Source organism: Triturus cristatus, chromosome 2_1, assembly GCF_964204655.1.
Source record: "Triturus cristatus chromosome 2_1, aTriCri1.1, whole genome shotgun sequence".
NCBI classification, from domain to species: Eukaryota; Metazoa; Chordata; class Amphibia; order Caudata; family Salamandridae; genus Triturus; species Triturus cristatus.
The window spans coordinates 116,071,348-116,087,313 of NC_140581.1; the positions used below are offsets into that span (position 1 = coordinate 116,071,348).

At 52.3% G+C, this 15,966-nt stretch overlaps 1 long non-coding RNA gene across 1 annotated transcript in view; it reads left to right on the forward strand.

Annotated features, from left to right (window-relative positions):
* The first annotated feature begins 207 nt into the window (after positions 1–207).
* Positions 208–15,966, forward strand: part of LOC146863851 (uncharacterized) — a 72,567-nt gene continuing 56,808 nt past the window's right edge. Inside the window, exon 1 of the long non-coding RNA XR_014969533.1 lies at positions 208–1,761. This is a non-coding gene — a long non-coding RNA (uncharacterized LOC146863851). The remainder of the gene's footprint in view (positions 1,762–15,966) is intronic.

Here is a 15,966-nt window from a genome sequence, read left to right on the forward strand (position 1 = left end):
ACAGCAGGTGGCAGCGAAGCTGTGGGAAACGCTGGCTGTGGACAGCTCGATCTGTGGTCACTGCCTTGGCAGCATGGCCTGTCAATACAACACTGCCCGTGCCTGTAGGATGACCACACAAGGAGAGCCAATCCGGGCGAGGCAGGGGCGGGGCTTGGCGTGCGCCCGCCCACCCTCTAAGGCCAGAGCATGCTTCTGCATTCTGGCAGTGCGAGTGAGCGCCTTGACAGCAGCAGGGAGGGCGCAGCTCAGATGACCACGGCTGGGCAGCAGGTGGACAGCTATCTCACCGCGGGCGCTGAATTATGGAGGTGCTGCGACACCTGCTGGAGTAACTGGAGCTTCCTGCGGGTGCAAGCTGTAGGGCGCAGCGCGCTCATCTGCAGCAGACAAGCCTTGGCACTGGGCAGAGAAGGAACAGTGAAAACATCGTGTTCTGTTTAGGGGTTTCTTTTTCATCCATCTTTCGGAGGTGCCAACTGGACCAGGAGACGAGGAAGAAGCAGAGCTCTTCCACCCAGGCTCTGCCCTTCCTGGCTGCAGCTTGCCCTGCGAGGAGGGGCGGCTAAAGTTTGCACCCAGTCTTGTTTTGTGTCGCAACTGCCCAAAGACCCGGAGATAGAGCCGGGGAGGGAGCGGGTTGCAACCTGTGTCTCCAATGAACTTCCAGCCGAACAGTCTCAGCGGCCGAGCCCGGGGCTCTGAACATCCACGCGCGAGAGTGCACCGAACGGAACATCGCCTAACTGCGCGCAGAGGCGCATTTTGCGCAACACGCATCTTGTAAGGAGCCACAAACGTGCACCATCGCGGGATCATTCTCCGGGGGTAGCTGCTCACAGACATCCCACAGTATACAGAAGCAACTGGGAGAAACACAGCGTTGGGTGCCCGGGATTTAAACAACATAGAAACTACGAAACAAAAGATATGCTACAATCCGAAACATCTCAACAACTTTGAGTGGTTGGGTTTTCAGGCAGCCCGTGGCGTTGCTTTTCGACTGTCAGCCCAGAGATGTCACAAATAAATCTCGGGGGCATTTTGGCGCAGCAGCTCTTTGGATTTGTCTGCAACGAGCAACAGGCGCTCCTGTGAACCTGTGCACATGGTGCTGGTGCAGTGAGCTTGCGTGAGGTCACACAGCTGCCCGGGGCGGGCAGGGCTCTCCCGGAGAGGGAGGGCAGACACAGCTGGGGGATGTTGTCATCTCTGTGCCCACGGCCCCTGCAGCTCTCCCGGGGACGGGAGTGCAGGGTGCACGGCACCGTCCGTGACACCTCTCCGACCTCCCACCCCTTCTAGGCTTTCATGAAGTGCGCGCCTAGTAACACCCCAGTTTGGGACCGATGCCGGGTCTGAGATCGAGGGAGGCGCAGCGAATAATTGTCCAGGATCACACAATGCTCTCGAATGTGGGCTACCAGTGGAACTCTGGTTTCAGGCTTCCAAGCTGACAACTTATCTGGGGAGGCGGTGATGTAGGAGGGGCGCAGTGCCCCATGCAAGGGGTGGGTCCCCTGGCCCAGGGAGCCTGGGAACGTCTCCAGCACCATTGTGGCGCGGCCCTGAGCAGGACAGCTCCGGCCTCACTCGGATCACGTGCGCTGGCGTCAGTGGCCGGATACTAGTTTAAGGAAGAACCAACCTGGTGCTGAGGAAGCGCTGAAGACTCCCAGGCGGAGTGAGCTGGTCTGCAGACACCACCAGGGAGGCGCCCACAATGCACCGCTGTTCACTCTTCGCTGTGTCTTTAAAAAGGTAACTATTTACACTCCCCCCATCCCTTGCACACACCTGTACAGTGTGTCTTTACAAGGTCAAAGGGGCCCAGCTTTGCAAACTTGGGCCCATGCTTAAACTCTCAGATTCACTAATTGGGTTTCAAGGTCTATTTATTAATTGCAAATCACCATGTAAAGTATCTTGATTAGTTTTGATTGCATTAAAATCTATGTTTCTGTTACACTGGAGAAATAACAAACATGTGCTTTATTATTGCTTTCATAACTGCTGATATATTTTGCAATATTTGTACCATTCATTTATAGCTATTTTAATTGTATTATGTGTTAGGAAAACTTACATCCTATATCCTTTGCTTTCACGCTCCTTGTGCACCACAGAGAGTTCACTTTACAAACTGCTCTCACTTTGCAGTTAGAGAAAGAAAAACAAAGACCAATCCCCATGTTATAAGAATAAGCAGCCATTGGTCAGAAAACACAGCCGGACATTTGACCTCTGTCTTTGATGGCACAGCAATTGTGACAAGATAAAAACATAATTCTAAAGGCATCTTTATTGCTCATCCATTCTGAACTTCAGCATGCTTATTTTGGGGGTGCTGCAGCTCCCCGAGCTCCCCTACTTCCAGCGCCTATGCACCAGGAGATGCAGTTTGTGCACACCTCCCGTTTCCTCTATTTAGTCCTTAATGCTGAAGTCACTGTTCTGTACTCCCCCCACTTTTTCTAGAGTTGCCAGGAGCACACTGTTCATTTGGCAATAGCCGGGATTTTAAAACCAGTCTGATTGAACGCATCTGCTCTTATAGCGCATGCTGTGAACCCCGTCACCTCTTGGCGTTCTAACATTTGTTGGATGAGACAACTCAGGTCACAAGGAGCGGAAATGAACTGTGCAGGATCACAATGTTTATTCGAGCTGGGAAGCCAGGGCCCGAATTCTGCCACTGGCTCACATCTCCTGAATGCATAACCTGTCTCCACAAAGGTACTCGGAGTTATCGAAAGACAAGCCTGCTCCCTGTTTGATGTCCCCGCTGCAGGGTAAGGAACAACCCCCCCCCCTCAGCTGAGCCCCCACCTCAGTCCTCAGCTGAGCCCCCAAGCTAGTCCTCAGCTGAGCCCCCACGTCAGGCCTTAGCTGAGCCCCCAAGCCAGTCCACAGCTGAGATCCCAAGTCATTCCTCAGCTGAGCCCCACCTCAGTCCTCAGCTGAGCCCCCACGTCATTCCTCAGCTGAGCCCCACCTCAGTCCTCAGCTGAGCCCCCAAGTCAGTCCACAGCTTAACCTCCACGTCAGTCCTCAGCTGAGATCCCAAGCCATTCCTCAGCTGAGCCCCCACGTCAGTCCTCAGCTGAGCCCCCAAGTCAGTCCTCAGCTGAGCCCCCCCGTCAGTCCTCAGCTGAGCTCCCAAGTTATTCCTCAGCTGAGCCCCCACGTCATGCCTTAGCTGAGCCCCCAAGCCAGTCCACAGCCGAGATCCCAAGTCATTCCTCAGCTGAGCCCCACCTCAGTCCTCAGCTGAGCCCCCAAGTCAGTCCACAGCTTAACCTCCACGTCAGTCCTCAGTTGAGATCCCAAGCCATTCCTCAGCTGAGCCCCCACGTCAGTCCTCAGCTGAGCCCCCAAGCGAGTCCTCGGCTGAGCTCCCAAGTTATTCCTCAGCTGAGCCCCACGTCAGTCCTCAGCTGAGCTCCCAAGTCAGTCCTCAGCTGAGCCCCACCTCAGTTCTCAGCTGAGCCCCCATGTCAGTCCTCAGCTGAACCCCCACGTCAGTCCTCAGCTGAGTCCCCAAGTCAGTCCTCAGCTGAACCCCCACGCCAGTCCACAGCTGAGCCCCAACTCAGTCCTCAGCTGAGCCCCCACGTCAGTCCTCAGCTGAGCCCCCACGTCAGTCCTCAGCTGAGCCCCCAAGTCAGTCCTCAGCTGAGCCCCCACACCAGTCCACAGCTGAGCCCCACCTCAGTCCTCAGCTGAGCCCCCGTCAGTCCTCAGCTGAGCCCCCATGTCAGTCCTCAGCTGAGCCCCCACGTCAGTCCTCAGCAGAGCCCCCAAGTCAGTCCTCAGCTGAGCCCCCAAGCGAGTCCTCGGCTGAGCTCCCAAGTTATTCCTCAGCTGAGCTCCCAAGTCAGTCCTCAGCTGAGCCGCACCTCAGTCCTTAGCTGAGCACCCAAGCCAGTCCTCAGCTGAGCTCCCAAGTTATTCCTCAGCTGAGCCCCACGTCAGTCCTCAGCTGAGCTTCCAAGTCAGTCCTCAGCTGAGCCCCACCTCTGTCCTCAGCTGATCCCCCACGTCAGTCCTCAGCTAAACCCCCACACGTCAGTCCTCAGCTGAGTCCCCAAGTCAGTCCTCAGCTGAACCCCCACGTCAGTCCTCAGCTGAGATCCCAAGTCATTCCTCACCTGAGATCCCACATCAGTCCTCAGCTGAGCCCCCAAGTCAGTCCACAGCTGAGCCCCCACGTCAGTCCTCAGCTGAGCCCCCAAGTCAGTCCTCAGCTGAACCCCCACATCAGTCCTCAGCTGAGCCCCCAAGTCAGTCCACAGCTGAGCCCCCATGTCAGTCCTCAGCTGAGCCCCAAAGTCAGTCCTCAGCTGAGCCCCCACGTCAGTCCTCAGTTGAGCCCCACGTCAGTCCTCAGCTGAGCCCCCACGTCAGTCCTCAGCTGAGTCCCCACGTCAGTCCTCAGCTGAGCCCCCACGTCAGTCCTCAGCTGAGCCCCCAAGCCAGTCCTCAGCTGAGATCCCAAGTCATTCCTCACCTGAGATCCCACATCAGTCCTCAGCTGAGCCCCCAAGTCAGTCCACAGCTTAACCTCCACGTCACTCCTCAGCTGAGCCCCCAAGTCAGTCCACAGCTGACCCCCACGTCAGTCCTCAGCTGAACCCCCAAGCCAGTCCTCAGCTGAGATCCCAAGTCATTCCTCAGGTGAGCCCCCACGCCACTCCTCAGCTGAGCCCCCAAGTCAGTCCTCAGCTGAGCCCCCAAGTCAGTCCACAGCTGAACCCCCACGTCATTCCTCAGCTGAGCCCCACCTCAGTCCTCAGCTGAGCCCCCACGTCAGTCCTCAGTTGAGCCCCCACGTCAGTCCTCAGCTGAGCCTCCAAGCGAGTCCTCAGCTGAGCCTCCAAGCGAGTCCTCAGCTGAGCTCAAAAGTGCAGTAATCATGTTTGAACTGCCCTCTGTTCTCCACCCAACCGATGACGGTTTCCTAAGATCAACAACACATCAAATTTTTTTAAGCTAATTTATTTTAAGCAGAAAAGTAGCCACAAAGAACAACAAAGCGCGTACACTTGATTTTTTTTGTTTGATCTCTTTATTAGAGATTTTTGATTATGAACATATACAGAAGAAAGTACAACACCGTATAAAGTACCATACAAGGCGGCTCGTAGAGATAAAAATCAAGCCTAAATCACAAAGGAGCTGTACGTTAACATCAGTACACTTTACAATCGTACATGGTTGAAATCGGCATATAGCATATAGCATTTCCCATTAGTCAAATAACCGCTACCCACCAATCGGAAAGTTGCATCGTCAAATCATTACACAATAAAGAAAAAGGTGTTCGAGCAATTCACGCACACAAAGCGCGTGCACTTGATGTATCAGGGGTGGTTGCACACAAAGCGCGTGCACTTGATGTATCGGGGTGGCTGCACACAAAGCGCGTGCACTTGATGTATCGGGGTGGCTGCACACAAAGCGCATGCACTTGATGTATCAGGGGTAGCTGCACACAGAAGCACGTGCACTACACAAAACACAGATGCACAAACGTAGCAATTTTTTTCTTCAGAATTTTCGTGGAAGGTTATTGAAAGACTTTACTGCTTGCAAATGTAAATGCATGTTTACATTAGATAGCTCACCTATGCCCCGTGCACGCCATAGCAGTGCGGTTGTACCACTGAACTAACAAGCATCTGGTATACAGCGCCAAGGTGTCCCAACGAAGGAGCGTGCTGTTTACAAATACGTTATGTGGCTGTCAAAGTAATGTTACCCCTAAAGCACATCTTACTCATCAGACAAGCATCCCTCATTGGGCCAACACACGTGCTTATATGACCACCACCGTCACCGTCACATACACCGCACCAAAGTCAAACGGCAGGCACTGGCATCAATGCAACACCACTCGCTCGACCGTTGTTGCTATGTGTTCACCTCTGGGGGCGAGGTCTCTGCTAAGCCTTACGTCTGGCTCACCCAGACACAGACCTGCACATGCGAGCACAGTGTGAGCTACTTCAATGGGAGGGAGGGTGGTCTCATTAAAGAAACAGGGATTGTCGCTAAGCACTGCATGCACCAGGCCCCTCCTTACACGGACCAGACACAATGCCTCCGCTCTCCACGACCCCAGCCGGAGAGAAATCCCAGACCTGTGCGGGCGTCTGCCGTGAAGTCATGTAAAGCTCAGCCATGAACTATACAAATGATTATAACATAACAGCACATATAGCATTTACACCCGATGGTTCTAAGCGCTACAAATTGTGGTAACTATAGAAAGCGTAGACGAGAGATAACACACGTTTGCATGGAAACACACACATGGCAACGTGTCAAAGCACAGATGAGATCACAGGTCTTTTGGTTCCACAACCAACCACTCCATGTCCTTGCAAGGCCACATTTATGTCTGAATCACACATGTGTGGTAGCAAAAAGGGCTGGTGCATGTTAGAGAACATGAGACTGGTCAGTGGCCTGTATTCGGGGGTGTTGGAGGAGGAGAGGCAGCCAGGAGCAGAATGGGACTGGAAGAGAAGGGAGAGGGTGAGGGGCAGATTCTGCAGAGAAGCCCAATGTGGGTGCAGCTAAATAAGAACTTTGTGCCTGGAAATCCAACCCTGACCTCCAGCATCAGGCTTGATGGACATCCGCACACACAGAGTGCACGTGTGGACATCTGCCAGTGTGGAGGACTCTCTGTAATGATGCATTCAGAATTAGGAGAGGGTTTATGGGTGTGCCTGTCTCAGTCCAGCTACAGAGATCAACAACTGCAAACCCATACATGTGTCAGAATTCAGAAAGAATGCCGTTTCCAACCCTTACAGAGGTACTCACTTTATGGTTGGGAGTGAGTACATTTCTTGGGTGGGAATGGGGAGGAATAACAGCCAAAATTGACGGGGTGCAGAGAGAGGGGTTTCTGTCATTGTAGCCCTTGCTGCCCCGGTACTAGAGAGTACCAGATCGACACAGGCCTTGCACGCTGGTGTCTCTGTTCTATAAGATGCCCAAACGTATTAGCGACACGAGCGACTGGCACTTCCCTCACTATCCCTCCCCTCAACTTACTCTTCAACTCTCAGCTCTACAGGTATATACTGAGTAGTGAAAGGGTGCAGCAAGGGCCGCCTGTCTCCAAAGGGTTCCAAGGCAGAGTTCCCAGGAGACACCTGCACCAGGACAGGGAATGAACTACTACCCTTCCAGACACTGGCTCACGAGGCCATATACTCAAGTACCACTGAGTGGAGCCAACCCTTGCTCAGTTGACTCAGTTCTTCCTCGGTGCAAACATCAACGCTATCTATCACCCGTTGCAGACAGTAGGACTACCTTTCGATTGCCATAGCCAGTGAACCTACTCATCGCTTGGCACAGACCACAGATGTATCCCTCACCCTTGGCTGAGCCATCCCTTGCTCAGCTGATGGATCTCACGCTCAGTGAACACAGCAGAGCTATCTTCACTTGTAGGTGACTGCAGAGCCATGGCTCGCTCCGTTAACCTATCCCTGAACAGCTGCATGTCTCTTTGTGCGGCTGTCTATCAACCTACCTGGCTGTTCTGTCTATCCAGCTGCCTGTCTGCATCCATCCATTTATCCCATAGGTGAGCCTATACATAATGTTGCTGTCATTGCTGATACAGGATATGTGGAAGGCTGTAATACCCAGCCCTCCCCTCAGACCACCGCATAGATAGCTCACTAACTTTAGATTGGGTCACAGAATATGTCCATGCCCTAGTAAACACCCTTAATTTACCACTATACCATCCACACTTGCTCGGGCGAGGGGAACGTTGAGTTGTACATTCCCTTTGCCTATTTCTCCCTCAAAGACCTTCTTCCTATACACCTTTAATTAGTAAACGCTGTACTAGACATATATTCTGGGCATTTTAGGAATCAAGGGACGCTGGTCAAGATTATCAGTGCACGTCATTCGACTGACCCAGGCTACAAATTAGAGCCCTTGCTCTAGGATGACACACATCAGCAGCCTGACATGAACATCCTCAGCAGTAGAGTGAGCCGCGTGCATCCCCCACACCCACTCATACAAGCCTTTCTTGAAGACCTAGGAAGTAATGTCCTACCGTGCTATGCACGAGGTCTCCCGAGATTCTAAGCAGGCAAACTATCATGGTTACGGGACTGACTCCATCCCTGTGATTGACTCTCCAGAGACGACACTGAGACACCTTACACATGCACATCTGGGCAGCTGGTATCAATAACCCACTAGTCCAACCACAGAGAAAACCCAGTATCCCAGACAGCACCACTCTGTACTACACTGGTAGGGTCTCTCCACAGGGAGGCGTACAAATCGGCCTACCCGGACTCACCCAAAATCACATCTGTGAAGCAAAGCGCCATGGGGCCAAGTCATTTGTGGAAATGTGCTCTATAAAAACTTATAACATTTCCCACTGACAAATATCCCTTTTTAACATTGGACCTGAAGCACCCTGCTCTGCACCCTGCCGCACCATAGCATACAGCTGACTTCTCACTCCTCACAAACCCACCCGCCACAGAGACAACACAACTCGTTAATGAGACCAGCAGTCTTAGGTTCAACACATCAAACAGCTAGCAAAGGGATGCCTGCAAAACACAGGCAGCTCGGACTCTACCCATTCACCTGTGTGGACCGAGATAAGCAGCAATGTCCTACCCTAGGGTCACTCATCCAGATGCAGACACCTGCCTACGGCCTCCCCGCCAGCATCGGTGCCCATGGCACCATACTATGGGTGTCCAGTAGAATTAACAGGAGTCTTCAGTAAACCCTATGCACAGAGGACCCAATGTTACACAGAGCGGCACAACGACTCGTGGCCAGAGAGTGATCCCAAACCGGTGCGGACAAGCCCCTGGGCTGCCAGCAGAGGCCACGCGCTCTACAAGGCTTAGGATTAGAAGGTTGTTCGAGCTAGGTGTGAAACACATCCAGCTATTTAGAGAGAGAGGTAAGTCCAAGGCTCTGATAAGTTTGTGGCGCCTCTCGTTTGCGGAGGGACCGCGCAGGTGTAACCCCGCGGTGACCGGCTGTCCTTGAGGAAGAGCTTAGTTAAGGAATCTCAAGGAGGCACTAGACCCCCAAGCTGGACCCCAGGTCATCAGATTCACAGTGGGCTCATCAGTTAACGTAATGTTGGACATTTCACAGAAAGGTTTGTTGGGTCACAGATGAGGTTATAGGAGATTGATCAAGATCACCCCATGAGAGCTGTCAGAGAAGAGTGTGAAAATCAACGATTTGAAAGTCAGGTTCTTCTGGCGGCGGGGTTAAAAAGGAAGTGACGTAGTCTACAGTGCTTAATAAACTCCTGAAAAGTCCTGGTCCTGGCAGATGTGGAGAAGTGTGGCTCAATGGTTAGAGTGGCAGACCTCGATGCAGAGCGCTGGTCCGGGACCAGGTTTTGATTCCCGCCGGCAGGGTTTCTGGCTATAAATTCCTCGGACCGGATATTCTCGCCTCAGTGCCTATTCTAATCATGGGTCCCAGCTGCAACTCTGGGCAATAGCTTGCTTAATCTCCACAACGGCCCCAACAGCGCTGGGATGCCTGGCTTCACCATGGGGGTGCCCAGGAGTGGACACTTCACACGGATAGCCAGGAAGGGTTCCTACAGCGGTATGAGTACAGCGCGGAGATACCTGTAGAGGTGATCAGCGCTTTATAAATACCTATACATTTACATTTACAGATGGTGGTGAAAATACAACACACAGTGCTAAATGTTCAGAAACGCTTCTTCCACCATCCAAAGAGGGGAAGCAGAAATAAAGTGATGCGAACATGACTTCAACTCCTTTGGCAGCGCTGTCTTGTGGCTTGCGCATGTACTCACCAATTACTGATCTTTCTGAATCTGAAAAGTCATCGGCGAGCGGTCTTTTTTTTTGTTTGTTGCATATTTATATAGCGGGAACTCGACCCGAAGGTATTGGAGCGCTTTACATAGCACCGTATTTACATTACACATTCAGGCACGGGGAGATTAAGTGATTTGCCCAGAATTACAGGATGTGGTGGACGCGACCTCGAGGCTCGAACCCTGGTTTCCAGCACCACACTGCTGCTCTGACTGGTCCATCCAGGAGGCCTCGGTGAGGTGTCCATGGATCCCACCCAAGGGGCCTCTCGGCCTCAGACAGGTGATTCCGAGCTCTTTAGTGTCACTTTCCATGTCCACGGCAGTGGCGGGGGAGGACCCAGCGGACGGCGGCTCCCTTCACACGAACAGCCCTGGACCCAGGCGATGCTGGTCATATGTCAAATCACGAGAGGTAATTAATTCACCGACACATGGATGCGAGTTAAGGCTGAGCCCGATTCTCCCCTCACCATCGCAGCTGGAGCGCGTGCATCTCTGCCCCAATGAAGCCAGGGTAGCCAGGATGGTAAGGGGCATCCTGGCCTCACATGGCGTTGGTCCCTTGACCCACCCGACACTCCTCATCAGACTACAGAAAGCAGATTTAAAGCTGTAGGGACTCTCTATGTCTGCTTTCATAACCCTGCAGACATTGGGTAGCAAGAACAGTGCCAAGCTACAGAGAGCCGTAGCAGTTACTGTCCCTGGCTACTCCTTCTGAGGTCCAAGGGCAAGTGGCGCCCCTAAAAGAACACATTCCATCTTAGTAGGCAATGCCACCGACGCAGATCGTAATTGCTCTAACACTGTGGAGCCGAACATGATCGCAATATATGTGCAGCAGATCGGGGTACAGCACCTCCCCCCCCCCCCGCCCAAGCTAGTATCTGTTTATTGACAGAGATGACACGTAAGTTACTCAGTAGTGCTGGAAGAAGCGTATCTCAGCGTGATAATGCACGTGCTGCGTGGACGTCAGTATGTGCTCAAATTCGAATCTCTTTCACGTCGGTTCAAACGTTCATCTTTCTGAAACTGATGAACGGAACGGAGTTGTGTGAGAGTAAATCCTGGAATTTACAGCGCAGTGAAGCTGCACGACTGTTGCAGCAAGCGCTATATCAAACAAGCTGATGATATTTATTGAGACTGGCAGGATTAGTGGGGGCTGCTTCCCCACCACTCCATCCAGTCTGTTTTCGTTTTAATAATAACTAGTGTCCGCACAGCAGTTTCTCAGCTGAGCTAAATCTCACATCACAGATAAGTGGTTACTCTAGCCCTGTCGAGGATGAATGGTTAACTTTCTTAACCCGTGACTCTAAAGTTAAATCACAGATAAGTGGTTACTCTAACCTTGTCGAGGATAAATGGTTAACTTTCTTAATCCGTGACCCTAATGTTAGTCTAAAACATGCAGCAGGCACATACGCCCTACAGGCTTTCTTACCAGCTTCTCCTGTGCTCTCGGATTGGACATTAGGGTTGATAATAATAATGACAACTTATATAGCGCACACCACACCATTCTTTCTAGGCGCTGAACACCGGGTGGCATCATTATTCAGCTAAGGTAAATGTTTTGTATTGGAGCATTCCGGCCTCTAGAGTGGGTTTTTGTGCAGGCTCCTGGCCCCCTGCGCTATAAGCGCTGCCGAAACTCCCTCCATGGCTAGTGTTTTGTTTTGTAATTAATAGCTTTATAGGGAAAATTAACTCACTTAAAAAAAGCGAATATTACCTGTGCTTCAAATGGTAACAGACAACCTGAGATGTTTTATTTTTGTTCATTGCTTGCATCGCAAGGATGTCCGCTTGATATCCTGAAGCATAGGGCACAGGCTGACTGCAGAGGGCAAACCTCCCTTCCACACAGCAGTGACAACACTGCAAGGTTTTGTTGTAAACAATACGTCATGGGATGCAGCAACAGTGCAAGTCGCGCGCTCTCTCTCTCTCTCTCTCTCTCTCTCTTTCTCTTTCTGTCTCACACACACACACACGCAGTTTCTCTCTGTCACACACTACACACTGTCTTTCACACACACACAAACACGGGCGTGCAGCAGACACACTTTCTCATTCTCTCTCTCTCTCTGTCGCACACAAACGCGCGCGCACACATGCTCTCTCACAAGTACACAGACTGGCCGTTTATGTGCGCCGGGCACTAACCGCGTCAGCCCTTGTGACAAGAGGCGAGAAGCGCGGAGTACAGCAGAGGTCGGGCAGGGCTGCAGCGGAGGGGCGGGGAACACAGCACAGGGCGGGAGAGAGACGGGCATAGTGACCAATCACCGGGCAGCCTGGGCGGGCCAAGAGCTGTGCAGATGCAGAACAGGGCGACAGGCACGGAGTCAGGAGCTGGGGAGTAGCCAACACTTTGAACTGTGAGTCAAGAGAGGTCAGCGGTCATGTTTGGCTTCTCCCCCTGTGGTAATTCTGAAGTCGGAACATTCCCTTCTTCCTTCTCTTTATTATTCTTTCTTCCTATTTTCCTTCCCTCTTTATCTGCTTTCTGTATTTTTTGCTTCTGTAGTTCGCTGTTTTTTAACATTCACACACCCTTCTCTTTTCCTTCTTTTGTAGCCGTCTAAATTCCTTCTCTCCACCCATGCATTCTTCCTTCTTTTCCTCCTTTAATTATCCACCCATTTTTTGGACAACCAGTCGATGCATCCTTCATTCCCCAATCCATCTATCCATCCTTACGTCCTTCCCTCTATCGTCTTTCCTTCCTTCCTTCTTTCCATCACTCCATTCATGTGTTTCTCCACTCCATCCACCCATCCACCCATCCATCCATCCATCCACCCATCCATCCATCCATCCATCCATCCATCCATCCATCCATCCATCCATCCATCCATCCATCCATCCATCCATCCATCCATCCATCCATCCATCCATCCATCCACCCATCTATCCATCCATACATCCATCCATCCACCCATCCATCTATCCATACACTGCTACCCATACACTCTGACATTCATCAATCCAACCAATCTACCATCCATCAATCTACTCCTTCATCCACTCTGCCATCCATCCACTTATACATCCATCCATCCATCCATTCATCCACCCCCTTTCACTCATACACACTCTCTCCCTTTAACTCTTCCATTCTTACATCCATCCTTTCACCCATTCATCCATCCATCCACTCTGCCATCCATCCATCCATCCATCCATCCATCCATCCATCCATCCATCCATCCATCCATCCATCCATTCATCCATCCATCCATCCATCCTCTCTTTCACTCATACACCCGCTCTCTTTCACTCTTCTATTCTTACATCTATCCTTTCACTCATCCATCCCTTCACTTATACACCCTCTCTCCCTTTCACTCTTTCATTCTTACACCCATCCTTTCACTCATTCATCCATGTATCCATTCATCCATACGTTGTTCCTTCTATCATATTTCCTTCCTTCTTTCTATCGCTCCATCCATGCATCCATCTTTTTCTCAATACATCGATCAATGCATCTATCCTTCCACCCATCCTAGTTTCAATCCATTCATCTCTGCATCCATCATCTACCCATCCCTCATTCTCTCCATCCATCCATCCTCCCTCTCCATTCCTGCCTCCTTTTTGCCCACTGCAGGTGGTGGCATTTATGAGCTTCTGATCAAAGTCAAAGGAGCCATGATCATCAATTTAAATTGTTTACGTTACAGAGAACTGCCCAATAGCATCCACCACCACTCAAGCGGCTAAAGTGGGGCGGAGGAGCTGTAATTGTACAGAGGTCACGGAGGAGGTGAATGTCAACGGGCACAGCATTGCTTCTCTGCGGTGCATGGCATTAGCCCTTTGAGGCGCATGGCATCAGCCCTCTGCATGGCAAGACATGAGCCCTATGTGGTGAATGGCGTTAGACTTCTGCGGTGCATGGCATTAGCCCTCTGCGCTGCATGGCATTAGCCCTCTGCGGTGCATGGCATTAGCCCTCTGCGGTGCATGGCATTAGCCCTCTGCGCTGCATGGCATTAGCCCTCTGCACTGCATAGCATTAGCCCTCTGTGCTGCATGGCATTAGACCATGCGGTGCATGGCATTAGCCCTCTGTGGTGCATGGCATTAGCCCTCTGCGGAGCATGGCATTAGCCCTCTGCTGTGCATGGCATTAGCCCTCTGCGGTGCATGGCATTAGCCCTCTGCGGTGCATGGCATTTGCCCTCTGCACTGCATAGCATTAGCCCTCTGTGCTGCATGGCATTAGCCCATGTGGTGCATGGCATTAGCTCTCTGCGGTGCATGGCATTAGCCCTCTGCGGTGCATGGCATTAGCCCTCTGCGCTGCATGGCATTAGCCCTCTGGGTGCATGGCATTAGCCCTCTGCGGTGCATGGCATTAGCCCTCTGCTGTGCATGGCATTAGCCCTCTGCGCTGCATGGCATTAGCCCTCTGCGGTGCATGGCATTAGCCCTCTGCTGTGCATGGCATTAGCCCTCTCCGGTGCATGGAATTAGCCCTCTGCAGTGCATGTCACCAGCCCACTGCTGCTCATGGCATTAGCCCTCTGCTGTGCATGGCATTAGCCCTCTGCGGTGCATGGCATTAGCCCTCTGTGGTGCATGGCATTAGCCCTCTGCTGTGCATGGCATTATCCCTCTGCGGTGCATTGCATTAGCCCTCTGCAATGCATGGCATTAGCCCTCTACGGTGCATGGCATTAGCCCTCTGCTGTGCATGGCATTAGCCCTCTGCGGTGCATGGCATTAGCCCTCTGTGGTGCATGGCATTAGCCCTCTGCTGTGCATGGCATTATCCCTCTGCGGTGCATGGCATTAGCCCTCTGCAATGCATGGCATTAGCCCTCTACGGTGCATAGCATTAGCCCTCTGCTGTGCATGACATTAGCCCTCTGTGGTGCATGGCATTATCTCTCTGTGGTGCATAGTATCAGCCCTGTGTGGTGCATGGCATCAGCCCTCTGTGGTGCATGGCACCAGCCGTGTGTGGAGCATGGCATTAGCCCTCTGTGGTGCATGGCATCAGCCCTCTGCGCTGCATGGAATTAGCCCTCTGTGGTGCATGGCATTAGCCCTCTGCTGTGTATGGCAGTAGCCCTCTATGGTGCATGGCATTAGCCCTCTGTGGTGCATGGCATTAGCCCTCTGTGGTGCATGGCATCACCCCTTCTGTGGTGCATGACATTAGCCCTCTGTGGTGCATGGGATTAGCTCTCTGTGGTGCATGGCATTAGCCCTCTGTGGTGCATGGCATCATCCCTCTGTGGTGCATGCCATTTGCCCTCTGTGGTGCATGGCATCACCCCTTCTGTGGTGCATGGCATCAGCCCCCTATGGTGCATGGCATCAGCCCTCTGTGGTGCATGGCGTTAGCCCTCTGTGGTGCATGGCATTAGCCCTCTGTGGTGCATGGCATTAGCCCTCTGTGGTGCATGGCATTAGCCCTCTGTGGTGCATGGCATTAGCTCTCTGTGGTGCATGGTATTAGCCCTGTGTGGTATATGGCATCAGCCCTCTGTGGTGCAGGGCACCAGCCATGTGTGGAGCATGGCATCAGCCCTCTGTGCTGCATGGCATTAGCCCTCTGTGCTGCATGGCATTAGCCCTCTGCGGTGCATGGCATTAGCCCTCTGCTGTGCATGGCATTAGCCCTCTGTGGTGCATGGCATTAGCCCTCTGTGGTGCATGGCATCACCCCTTCTGTGGTGCATAGCATCACGCCCTCTGTGGTGCATGGCATTAGCTCTCTGTGGTGCATGGCATTAGCTCTCTGTGGTGCATGGCATTAGCTCTCTGTGGTGCATGGCATTAGCCCTCTGTGGTGCATGGCATCAGGCCTCTGTGGTGCATGGCATCAGCCCTCTGTGGTGCATGGCATCACCCCTTCTGTGGTGCATGGCATTAGCCCTCTGTGGTGCATGGCAGCAGCCCTCTGTGGTGCATGGCATTAGCCCTCTGTGGTGCATGACATCACCCCTTCTGTGATGCATGGCATTAGCTCTCTGTGGTGCATAGTATTAGCTCTGTGCGGTGACAATATTGAGCTTAAAAGATCAACTTCCAGTTATACCATGACCAGA